Genomic DNA, 13,809 nt, shown 5'->3' with positions numbered 1-13,809 from the left:
GAATTGTCAGTTCATGTCTTCTGCCCAATTTTTGGATGTGATTATGTGTTTTGTGTGTGTGTTGAGTTTGAGGAGTTCTTTATAGATATTGGATTTCAGCCATTTGTCTGCAGTATCATTTGCAAATATTTTCTCCCATTCTGTAAAACACATTTTAACTTTTAAGTTTTGCAATGATATTCATTATTCAACTAAAAAAATCAATAAAATGTAAAACTCTTCAATCTAAACAAACAAACAAATAAATAAATTTACACATTAAAAAATCATGTGTGATCATTTTTGCTTTCAAAGGAAGACTGGAAATGTTATTCCCACCTCTGGTCATTACTTTATACAGTTAGGGTAGATCTGCAGATTCTTTGAAGTCATGTTTGAGTTTCTGAACAATATTCAGAATATTTTACAAATTTCAAATTACAGCACATATTTTCTTTCTGCTGTGTTAGAGGAGGAAGCAAAATTACCAAAACTACCAAAAAGGATGAGAAAATTTTAAAACAAATTTGCATGTCTTTACTGATTAAAATTGGTCAATTCTTTTAGCTGATGACTTTCATGTGATATTTAAGTGAATATTATTTTCATAGCTGGCACGATTCCCCTCATATTGATTTGCAGCAAGTAAGGAAATACCATTTTGGAAACAAGATTGCATTTAGGTGGAGAACATTGACATTAAAGGGAATATGAAGATTTTTAGGAGGATTTTCTAATGTGGCTAGCAAACCTCACCAACATCATTAAACACAATCAAGGTTTTAAAAGTTGATTGACAGTTATGAATTAATATAGGCAGGCAAGAATATGAGAGGCACATCTATGTATATGGTTAAAGATGAATGAACTAATTTTTCTTGGATTATAGACCCACGAACCTACAACTTTTGCAATGAATAAAAGAAGTCTCTATGTAAGCCTTAAGATATTTCTCTGTATTTTCTCCTGGACTCTATTTTTTTTTTCAAGTTAGCTGATTTAATTAAATATTCTCTAAAACACTGGATGTTAAGAAATGTACAAAATCTAAGATCCTGAGATCTCCCAACTTAGAGTTGATTAAAATCGATGAGTTTGGAGTTTCCCGTTAAATCAAAAGCTTCTGGCTTTCAGCAACTCTTTATTTTTGGAGAAACAGCTTTCTCTTTGTGTAACAAAAAGGCTTAGGAAAGCTTCTTAGGGGGGAAAAAAAAAGACCTATGGGCTGCTGAGTCTTAAAATAGCCCTAAGAACAGCCTTGGAACTAGCAAGGTGTGCAAATGGACCAGGCACAAAACCAAAGGAGTATAGAATCTTTCCAGTTAAGCCGGAACCCCCACTGGGGTCACATTCTCCACCGTGGTTCTGCTGTTGTGTTGCATCTTTCTTGGAACTCATTAAAGCAGAGGTCATTCCTTTTGTTTCTTTTCCACTTACCTCATTACATAGCCTATACCATTGCTGTGCAGACATGTACAAAATATTGATTGACAAAAGCATAGAACTTTGAATTCATATAAAATAGTATTTGGGGCACCTGGGTGACTCAGTCAGTTAAGTGTCTGGCTCTTGTTTCAGCTCTGGTCATGATCTTGCAGTTGTGGGATCAAGGTCCCTGTCAGGCTCTTCAGATTCTTTCTCTCTCTCTCTCTCTCAAATAAATAAATAAAATATTTATAAAAAATATTTAAAAATGTATTTCCCGTTACTGTTTCTCTAATTGCAGGGAGCTTATATTTAATGAGTGCTCTCTGTATTCCAGGCACTGTACCATGAGCTGAACATTTATAGATAAGAGACTTTGGCCCTACCCTCAAGTAATCCATCATATAGATTAAAAGAAGAAAACACAGGTTTTTCAAATGTGTATTAGATGCAATATTTTTAAAGAAGTAACTCTGTTTTGTAATTGAAAGTTGACATTAGAAATATGAAAATGAATATAAATATCATTTATTTAAGTATTAGCTAAAGTAATTTTGAGTGCAAGATATATTGAGGCACTATGAGGTGTGATACAGCAAGACAGGCACTGGTAGATAATTCCTATAATTAGTCTGAAAATATTTTAAGAGTAAATAATTCTAAAATAAAGACAATTCAAAGATTATGTGTATGTTAAGTATCCACTTTGACATTGGTTGATTTTATAATTCTTTCATTTCTGTAGGGATGATTGGTGGGGAAATGTGGCTTCTTTGCAGTGTCTTAACAGAGCAGAATAACTCTATAACAAACTGACTCCCAAATGTAAGGTGACTTAATATAAACTTTTATTTCTTTCTCATTAAACAGGGCAGATGAATGAGTTGGTATAATGGTACATCTCCATGACGTCAGTTAGAAATTCAGGCCTAGAGAGGTGTAGCAATCTTTGCCATGAAGCTTCTAAGATCATTCTGAGGTTATCTCCATTCTCGTAGACAGAAGAAAGGAGGCATGGAAGGTGAGTAGTGGAAATTTCCATGGACCACAACTGAAAGGAGTGTACTTCATTTCTCCTCACTCTCCAATGGCTAGAGTTTAGTCAATAGCTATACCTGACTAGAAAATGTAGTCAAGCTGTGTGACTGGGAGAAAAAAGTAAACATAAATTTGGGGTAATATCCATAAGTTTGTGCCATAAACAGCAGGGTTAGGAAGAATGATTGTTTTTGTTAGTTGGTATAATGACCTATTGTATCAATTCAGTTTATACAAGTTGCCTTCAGATATCAAACAACTCCATAAAACAAGTGGCTGTGATGGATGGTCCCAGATTTATACATTGATCAAAAATCTCATTTTAATTTAGTGGTGGATTAGTTGTGTTTTTTCTTTTTTTTAATCCCTTCCCCCTTGAGAGAGCCATATGCTAGGAAATTTGTCTTTCCAGTTGAATTGAGGTTTTTGCTAACAGAACGTATATACAGAAACGTGTCATTTTCTCTTTGTTTTTGTTTGTTTGTCTTATACCTATAAGCCAATCCACTTCTAAAACCGTTCTGGCAATGAATGTGCGTAGAAGTGATGCAATTTTAAATCATTCACATTAATGAATTTTAGTGCACATTTTTGTTACTAATGTGAGAATTTTGTAAATGGAATGGTTCTGGAACTGGTGGCACAGGGAAGGCCCATAGAGTTCACATTTCATAGGCATTCCCTGACCCATTCACCCACAAATATTTATGGAGTGCTTACTCTGAGCTGGGTTAATGCAACAGATGTGTTCTAAGCAATGGGTGTTGACTGTGTGTCAGAATCCATGCTGGGTGGCATACATCTGTTTCTTCTTTTAATCCTCCCCAAAAGGCTGAAGTTAAAATCGCTGAAAAATCAAAAACCCGATGAGATTAAGTCAATCATCCAAGGTCACTTGGACAGTACTAGAACTGCAGTTAGAAACCAAATCTGCATGCCTCTACAATTGGACTCTTTCCAGTATACCATACTACTCCTTAGGTAATTGTTTATTTGCCTGATCATCAGCAGGACTGTGAGACCTGGATATACGTTGTACATAAAATGAAGTAATGGGGCAGGAAGGAATTAAGGGGCTTCAGGTGCTGCTGGTTCACATTTCCCCCCATTAATATTGCAGCAGTTTGAATATAAGCCATGGATTTTGAATATTAAGTACACATGTTGTATCCTACTCTCACCAATGTGGGAAAAATTTTTGAAAGAGGAATTGAGAAAGACGATAAAGTATCTTTTGTTTTCTAAGAAAGTTATATCACTATGATGTTTTCCTCAGAAACATTTTTTGCCAGTCCAAATCATGAAAACAAAATAACAAGGCTTTCACAGAATGTCAAGAATATTTTGAGAGATTTTGGAGCACTAGTGGAAACCACAGAATTGTGGTGGCCACAAGTTGGACAACTTCTTGGCCTGACTGGTACAGGGTTGTAGTTCTGACCAAACAAAACTTGTAGCTATGGGGTACCCATAGGTCCCCCAAAGCCTGACAACCTAGTGTTACCCTGCAATTATAAGACCAGAGCAGAGTTCATAGAACAACTGTGATTACCATTAATAATTTATAGCCCAATATCTGGGTTTGAACTATGATGGATATAAAAATTGCTTTACTAAAAAAGACATGTTTATTTATAAACCTTATCTTAAAATATTTACCATTTACATTAGGCATTAAATGTTGATTTATTTAATACAATAAATTAGGTTTCTGGACCCAATTCCAATGTCTACGTGGTGGGCAGAAGTTTCCCTACACCACCAAGCAATTCTTGGACACCAGCAGGGTGCCTGAGGGTTCAACTTAATTCCAACACTATTGACTCAGAGATAGCATCCGATTCCACGGGATCTCTGCTCTGCAGGGAGCCTGCTTCCCTCTCTCTCTCTCTTTCTCTGCCTGCCTCTCTGCCTACTTGTGATCTCTGTCAAATAAATACATAAAATCTTAAAAAAAAAAAAAAAAAGAAAGAAGGGGCGCTTGGGTGGCTCAGTGGGGTAAGCCGCTGCCTTCGGCTCAGGTCATGATCTCAGGGTCCTGGGATTGAGCCCCGCATCGGGCTCTCTGCTCTGCAGGGAGCCTGCTTCCCTCTCTCTCTCTCTTTCTCTGCCTGCCTCTCTGCCTACTTGTGATCTCTGTCTGTCAAATAAATACATAAAATCTTAAAAAAAAAAAAAAAGCATCCGATTCCATAGGTTAGAGGCTCAGTCCCTTTTTACTACTCTCCATTTCAGATGTGAATCACAAGCTCGTGTTATTATGTGTGCTTCTGACTGGCTGACTATAAACTAGAGGTTCCCATGAACCCAACCTATGGTTCTACTAATTTGCTATAATGGCTTGTAGAATTCAGAAAAACCTGCTTACTCACTAGATTACTGATTCATTACAAAGGATATTAAAGGTTACAAGTCAAGAGCCACATAAAGAGATACATAGAGCAAGGTCCCAAAAAAAGGAGCATCTCACCTCATGGAGCTTGGGGCATGGGCACAGGGGCCCTTACAAGTATTCTGCTTTCCCTCTTTTTGGGTTTTTATAGAGGCTTCATTATAGAGGCACAATTGATAAAACAATTAGCTCTTGGTGATTGATTCAACCCCCAAACGCTCTGCCCTCCTTGGAAATCAGAGGATGGGACTGAAAGTCCAATCTTGTATTCATGGTTGGTTCTCCTAGAAACCAGCTCCCATTCTTAGGTGCTTTCCAAAAGTCACCTAATTCATACAAACCCAGTTAGGGTGGAAAGTGGCTTGTTGGGAATAGCAAGACATTCGTTGCTCTTTTATGACTTTGAACATTTTCAGGAACTGAGGACAAGAAGCCAAATATTATAACAAAAGATTCTCCCATTGCTCTAATTGCTCAGGAAATTCCAAAGGTCTTGGCAGCTGTGATTCAGGAACCATGGATGAAGACCAAATGTATATGAGAAATAGATTTTGGTCATCTGAATGACCAAATAACATTTTTCTTCTAAATCACAATATCATGTAGAAATGAATTGATCACCTAATATATGCCTAAAATGGGGGATAGAGTGAGGAATATTTTGACAAAATTCCTGTCTTGACCACACTTACCTTCTTGTAGGGGAGACAAACAGTCCTATAAATACAGGTTAAACAATATTTCCAGTAATAATGACCAAGAAGTTGTTTAGAGATAAAAGGCAAAGCATCCTCAAAAGATTTAAATGAAGGGGCAAAAGCTAATGGAGTGGGGGAGAAAAGGCCCCATAAAGTAGAGAAAGGAGGGGACATTTGAGCAGGGACATGAGTGATTGGGGGAGAATGTGGGCAAAGTGTTCAAGGCACAGGAAGCAGCAACTTAGGTGATTCTGATCTAGAAAGGGGAAGAATTACAGAAAAGAAAATCCAAGAGGAGCCCATGGTAAAGGTTTTGCATTTTATTCTAAATCTAAAAGAAAGCCTTTGGATTTTTAAGGGAATTATACAAATCTGATTTACATTTATAAAGTGATTACTATTCCTACTAACTGGTATGTAAACTCTACTAGAAGAATGGAATTTGGTGGTACCAAGGAACTTACCTGGCCAGAGCTTTAAGCAGACTGGGATACCAATTGCTATCACATAGATAATGAACTCCGGGACAGCATGCTCTGAGGAGGACCAGGCTGGCTCACGTGCCTGTGGTGGAGAGGCCTCCAACTAGCTGAGAGGCTGCCTTAGCAACAAATTTAGACTTCTGAATTGAATTCAATGACATAATGCTCTTGGGAAAAATGAGTAGTTATGAGTATAGATGCTCTTAGAGACCAAGCAGATGCTTTTTGAAGAAGATATAGTGCTGAATTGAGTCCTCTTATTGGGAATAAGGACCACACAGATTAAAAACAAACAAACAAACAAACAAAAAACATTTAAAAAAATGGAAGTAGAGACCCACTCCTCACATTTTCCTATTTAAGAGATGGTGTTATCGAACTCAACACCAAAAAAACAAAAACAAAGGAAACAAAAAAACAAACAAAAAAACTCCCAAATAATTCAGTCAAGAAATGGGCAGAAGATGTGAACAGACATTTCTCCAAAGACATACAAATGGCCAACAGACATATGAAAAAATGCTCAATATCACTTGTCATCAGGGAAATACAAATTAAAACCACAATGAAATACTGCCTTATACCAGTCAGAATGGCTGAAATAAACAAAACAGGAAACAAGTAGTATTGATGAGGATGTGGAGAAAGGAGAACTTTCTTATACTATTGGTAGGAATGCAAGCTGGTACAGCCACTCTGCCAAATGGTATGGAAGTTCCTCACGAAGTTAAAAATAGAACTAGCCTATGATGCAGTGAATGGACTACTGGGTATTTACCCCAAAGTTAGGGATGTAGTGAAATGAAGGGGCAACTGCTCCCCAGTGTTCATACCAGCAATGTCCACAATAGCCAAGCTGTGGAAAGAACCAAGATCCCCTTTGACAGATGAATGGATAAAGAAAATGTGGTATATATATACGATGGAATATTACTCAGCCATTAGAAATGATGAATACTTCCCATTTACATCAATGTGGATGGAACTGGAGGGTATTATGCTAAATGAAATAAGCCAGTTGGAGAAGAAAATTATCACATTGTTTTACCTATATGTGGAATATAAGAAACAGTGCAAAGAATTATAAGGAAAAAGAGGGAAAACTGAATGGGAAGAAATCAGAGAGTGAGACAAACCACGAGAAACTCTTAACTATGGGAAACAAACTGAGGGTTACTGAAGGGAGATAGGTAGGGAGATGGGCCAATCGGGTGATGGACATTAAGGAGGACAAGTCATGTGATGAGCACTGGGTGTTATACATAACTGACGAACTGTTGAACACTACTTCTGAAACTAATGATGTACTATGTTTTGGCTAATTGAATTTAAATAGAAACAAACAAACAAACAAACAAATAAGATGTTGGCTTAGCTCAGAATGAAAAGGATAATTAGAATGAGACAGGTAAGAGAATTTTGAGGCAGAAATAGACAGTTTTAGCTCTCGTCTATACCAAGGTAAGACATCCAGGTTCCTTGCCCTCAGTGAGCTTACATTCTATTAGGGAAGGCAAAAAATTTACAGATAAGCTAACATAAGAATCAGGAGTCATGTCAAACCATATGAACAGTAGAATACAGAGAATCAAAACAGGAGAGTGATATAAAATGGGTGGCCAGCTGGAAATTTATGTGTATGCATGTATATGTGTGTGTGTTTTAATTTTTTATTTTCATACAATTTCAGGCCTACAGAAATGTTTCAAAACTAGTAAATACTGTGTACCTTGATTCACCAACATTAAGATTTTAGCACATTTGCGTTCTCTTTCTCTGTTTCTCTCTTTTACACACACAGTGCACACATATGTATTTGTCTGCTTTTTCATTTTACAGCAAAATACAGACATGATGGCTTTTTATCTTTCAATACCCAAGTTTGAATTTCTTAAAAGGGCATTCTATTACAAAGTGACACCATAATTACAAAATTAGGAAACTCTAATTAATATAATATTATTGCCTAGTGTATAGCTATTATTCACTTTTGATCAATTTTTTTCTTTTTTTAAGCAAAATAAAATTCCAGATCACATGTGGCATTTGGTTGCCATTTCTCTTTAGTGTTCTTTAATTTGGAATAGTTCTTCTGTCTTTCCTGTGTTTCATGACCTTCATATTTTTGAAGAACAGAAACCAATCTTTTTTATGGAATGCCTTCAGTTTTCACCTGATTAGACTGAGATTATGTTCTTTTGGTGGGAATACCATGGAGGTAATGCTGGACATCCTATCAGGAGGCACATGGTGTCTATAATTCAAATGTGGCTAACATGTTTTTTATTATAGAATTTGTAAGTATCTTGTGGGGAGATACTTTGTAAATATCCTGTTTCTTCTCAAACTTTTACTCACTAGGTTCTTTAATCATAGTTCCTATGATTCTTGCCTGAATCAGTTCTAATTATAATTACTGAATGGCAATTTTCTAATCTTATCATTTCTTCTGTATTTACTAGTTGGCTTTCCTTTTACTTTTATTGATTTATTCATATCAACATGGACTCTGGGATTCTTATGTCACTCAGTGGGTTGCAATAATTCACCATTATTATTTATGTTGATGATCTGAATGTCCCAGATTTGGCCAATGGGAGCTCCTTTCTATTAGGTCTTGTGTCCTTTGGAGATGTCCCCATCATTTGAATACTTCCGCATTTTCTGGTTCCATAAAGTTTTTCAGGCTCATCTTTTACATTCCCTGACCCACAGTGCAAAAAGATCAGCTTTTAAATCCCTCCAGCTGAGATCCTAAAGACAAGAATTAGGCAGTGATGCACACAACTGGGAACGGAAGGTGGGGGAGGGGGGGCAGGGTGGGAAGGACAGAGAGAACAAGCCATTTAAGATACAAAAGCAGGGATGTCTGGCCAAGCTCAAGGATCAGAAAGCAAGCCAGTTTGCCTGAAATGTGTTAGGTGAGAGAGAGAATGGTAGTAGATGATGTTACAAGGACTCAAATGTTTGCATCAGTATTGTTATGAGCAAATGATATTGTATATAAAATATTGTGTCTTTTTTAGTCATTGTTACAAAAGCTTTGAGTACTACCTTGACTGGTAAGGAAAAGTATCCTCTGAGAGGGTCAAGAAGTGGGAAACAGAAGGAAAAGAAAATGATAGCGCTGCAAAGGAGAAGCAAGGAGTGACCCAATCCTGATGTCAGAATAGCACCCACTAGCACCTGGGAGAAATATAAATTCCAGCACAGATTCTTCAGTAGACCCAAACCAAAGAGCAACAGATACTAAGGCAAGTTGTGGTTTTGCTGATCCCCTAAAGAACAGTCCTTGTGCTTTAGCAATGTTACCAAATGAGTGCAGGAATGTGAAGCAAACAAGGTACAGAATAGGACCCTCAGCAAACAGCAGTAGGGGAAGGAAGCTGCAGTGAGTGAACACCTTGTTAGACTGTAGAAACTGTGCTTAGGAAATATAGTGGAGATGTTGGGAGGCTACCATGGGCAATAGGCTTCTAGCAACCTTATTGAGAGAGGTGAGTCTTAGTCTGGGAAGGTAAATGTGAACCTCAAAGAGGGGAAACTTCAGGAAAGAAAAAGTATGATGCAGCCTGAAGCTTTTTGACTAGTAGGTCAGAGAGAGAAGAATGGAGCATGTCTTGCAGAAGTAGTACTGGAGATCAGATGATGGTCCCTCCATTAATGATACAGGTCTTTGGAAACCTGTGTAAAACTCAGCCACAATGTTTAGGCTCTACTCAGTTGTTCTTTGAATTCTGTTACACCACAGTTAAAGAATTCCATTCAGAGTTGCTGAAATAGAATTAAAATTTCGGAGCAGCAGAATGAAGGAGCAACTACTGAAGACCATCTTGCACTTTCTGAGCTGGTCTTTTTTTTAGAAAAAAATATTTATTTATTTGAGAGATATAGAGAGAGAATGATCAGGGGGAGGGGCAGAAAGAGAGGGAGTAGCAGACCCCCACTGAGCAGGGATTCCCAATGGGGGACTTGATTCCAGGACCCTGAGATTATGACCTGAGCCGAAGGCAGTGGCTAAACCCACAGAGGCACCCCCACTTTCGGAACTAGTCTTAAGCAAATGCAAGAACACCTGAATCCAGGTGGGTCCCATGTACCACACTCTACTGTTTTTGATTTTGGGCACTGATTACTTGTCTGCTACCCTTTCTCCATCTCACCCAAAGTGAGTCACTTTTTATTTACTGGCTTTTCTTTTTCCTTTATTTATTTATATCAGTGTGGACTGCTCGATTCCACTTTTATTCAATGGTTTTGCTATTATTAAGAAAACTGATAAGCATTGTTCATACCTTTATTGTTATAACTTTTTCTACTCCATATTATACTTTGTTCAGCACAAATTACTTTGACTCTCCCATTTAACCAGAACTCCTTGAGAACCACAAATACAGTGCCTGGCCCCATACTGGGACTCAGTATATATTTGTTGAATGAAGGAATAAACAAACAAAGGGCCCAGAGACAGGTTAACAACCACTGCCTAAGAGGGTACTCAAGTAGATTTTACTGCCATTGATTGGTGTTGTTCACAATGATTGTGTGTGTGTGTGTGTGTGTGCGCGCGCATGTGTGTATGGTGGGGGTATATTCCCTAGCCAGCTATATTACAAAAAAAAAAAAAAAAAAAAAAAAAAGCTAGTTCCTAAGAATAGTTAATAAATGTTCCCTGTAATGGAAAAATGTTCAGTTGTGCTCTCCTTTCAAGTTGTTTTTTTTGTTGTTTCCTGGGGTGATTTAAAACAAGCTATCATGATCTGGGATTTTTTTTCTCTTTTTAATTGAATATTGAACTGCCTGGGTCTCTCTAGAATCTAAAGGTGCCTAAGGATTCAAGCAAATGATCCTAGACATCTTGCCTCTTTCTGTGAGGTCCTCAGGTTTTCCACATAGAAACACATATTGGATTCATGATTTCTGCTCTTCTCCACAGAAAAATATAGAGCTCTGTGGCCCCCAACTGGAGTGTGGTTATTGGCCATACTCTCGGAACCTTACTAATCATGACTTAATTATGAAGCTTGCTCAAAATAAAAAGAGATGGTAAACACAAATGCAGAAATGCATTAGTTTTGATTAAAATTAAAGCATAACAAGGGGATCTATTTTATAGAATCTTATTCTATCTAAGACCTTCTCTGGTGCAAATGGTCATTTTTCTTTTTGGTTTTGTCATGACTAATGCACATGACTATTGATGCCTTTAACAACTTCCAGCACTGGACTTCTTCTTGACATGTATGCTTTCCCACTTACTGCCGGAGTTTCAGGAAGTCTGGCTGTGTTCTATTTCCATACCCAGCATTTAGTCCAGAGCCCATCACATCACAGGAGTTTAATAAATAATTTTATTAATGAATAAAAGTGTGCATATATACACACATATACAGGAATACATATATATATACACATATCAGTGTGGGCTGATATGTGTATATATATATATGTATTCCTGTATATGTGTGTATATATGCACACCTTTATTCATTAATACATATATTATGTATTAATATGTATATAGTACATATACATATATGTACACACACACACACACACATATATATATATATATATATATATTTAGTTAAGGGACTATAGAAATCAAGACTGAAAAATAATATATTTTGCCCCTAAAAATCTTTTTCCCAGAAGAAAGATAAAAGTACAATGTGGAGTCCCTTCGTAAAATGCTGGCAGCTTGAGAATGTGGGGTTTTGTTGTTGTTGTTGTTTTTCTGTTTGTTTTGTTTTGCTTTGTTTTTTTCAAAACAAAGCTAAAGAAATTTTTCTTGGATAACAGCTATTTAAAGAGAAGGAGGAGGAGGAGGAGAAGAAGAAGAAGAAGAAGAAGAGGAGGAAGAGGAAGAGGAAGAAGAAGAAGGAGGAGGAGGAAAGAGAAGGAGAGGGAGAGGGAAAGGGAGGGGGAGGGGGAGAAGAATAGGTGATTTTTAATTAAATGTCCTAAACACTCAAGAATATTTGTTTACGTGAGTGAGCAGGTGAATGAATGAGTGATTGTGATTAAAAACAAAACACTTTCTTTGGCATTACTGACATTAAGTCCCTTTCAAATTTATTTTAAATATAAAATAAAAAACACATATATACCAAAAAAATACACACAACAAAATGTCAACATCTAACACACACACACAATTAGACACTCTTTTGTTTCTGCTCCCAGACTGTCTGGTTTTTCTGTGAGTAACCATACCTTTAAGGTATTCAGACTGGATAGTAACTGGACCCAGTTTGGCAGCTCCAAGGCTGGTGGTGGAGACAGTGCAGCTTTGAATGGGCCCTTTGATGGAGACAAGCATCTCCTACCTCCCAGGGCCTCGCTCCCCTGAGCACACTCCCCTGGGGACAGCCCTTGGCCAATAGGCAAGCAGACTGGGGCATGCCCCTCACCCTGTCACAGGCAGGCTTTCCAGTCTGGCTTTGTGGCTGGTGGTTCCATCTCATAGCTTGCTTCCTGCTCTCAGCCTGGAGCCATCTTTTGCTCAGAGGCAGCTCTTCCTTTCTAGGCTGCTGCTGTGAAGCTGACCATGCAGATGGCTGCTTTGGGGGATCTGTGGGCCTGGGCTCAGGGTGTCCAACAGCTGGCCATACTCCATTGTGAAATGGTAAATGCTCAAAACTTTTGCTCCATTCCCAGAGGACCCCCCATTAAAATGATTTTGCATTCACTACCTGCCAACAGGACCTGTAAGCCAGCCAAAGGGAGCTGCAGATTAAGCATAATTATGAATTCTGAGTGGAATGGAGTAGTTGGAGATTGTTCCCCATGAAAGACCTATTTTTTTTTTCCCTACTGAAAACGCGCATAAGGAAGTACTGAATGCTTTGTGGAGTCTTTATATTTAAATGTGCTTTACAATTAATGCTTCTCCTTGTGCTTTCATGAAACAGAAAGACAACGTACCAAACTTGAAAGCTGTTCTTAGAATTGGATTTTAGTTTGTTGAGGATTTGTAGCTAATCAGCACAGAATTTTATAGGTAAGTATTTTAACATTTATTAACAAGAACTGGTACCAAATGCAAGACATTTCCCAGGCTTAGTTGTCAATGAGCGGCTAATCCCTAAGGATTTATAAACCAGCACAACTGAGTAAGGATTCAAAGGTCTCTTGCAGGCTCTTCTCAAGAGCTTACTGTGTCCCCATCGGGAACAAACCGGTTGTACCATTTGTTCTTTTAGTCTTTCCTCCTTTGCAAATGGAAAAAGAAAGTTCAAGATGCTGAGCATAAAAATATTAGCAGTGTCTGCAGACACATCAATTCACTACTATGAATGTTTACAATGTGGCAACTTTTTCTAATTTGATATAAAATAACTAACACATTTCATCATTGTTTTCCTCCCTTGCCTAGTTTCCCTCTCCTAAGTACCTCTATCTGCATGCAGAAGTAAAATTCAAAATTTCTGTGTGGCTGTCCAAATACTCTGTTTACCTCCTGAAAGAACATCACAAACTACCATCATACTATTAAAAAGATAAGATCGGAAGTTGTGTGATATTGAGTAAAAATGCTTAATTTTTAACAAGCCCAATAGACTGCTAGGCTGTGATTATGATAAAGACAGTAACCTTGGTAGCAGCAAGAAGGTACCATGCCCATAAGATATGGCAGATATAAACCGAGGCTCTCTACATCTCTTGTCTCTAAATATTCCCAAATCTGTGTGGGAGATGTTTTTATAATCTTATAGATAAGAAAACTGAAGCTTAGTGAGTTCAAGTTGGGTTTTCCGAGATCATGGGGCAATTTTTGGCTAGAGGCTGAAAT

This window comes from Mustela putorius, unplaced genomic scaffold, assembly GCF_011764305.1.
Source record: "Mustela putorius furo isolate JIRA1106 unplaced genomic scaffold, ASM1176430v1.1 tig00000275_pilon_pilon_pilon, whole genome shotgun sequence".
NCBI lineage: Eukaryota > Metazoa > Chordata > Mammalia > Carnivora > Mustelidae > Mustela > Mustela putorius.
Note: the sequence above shows the minus strand (reverse complement) of the source record.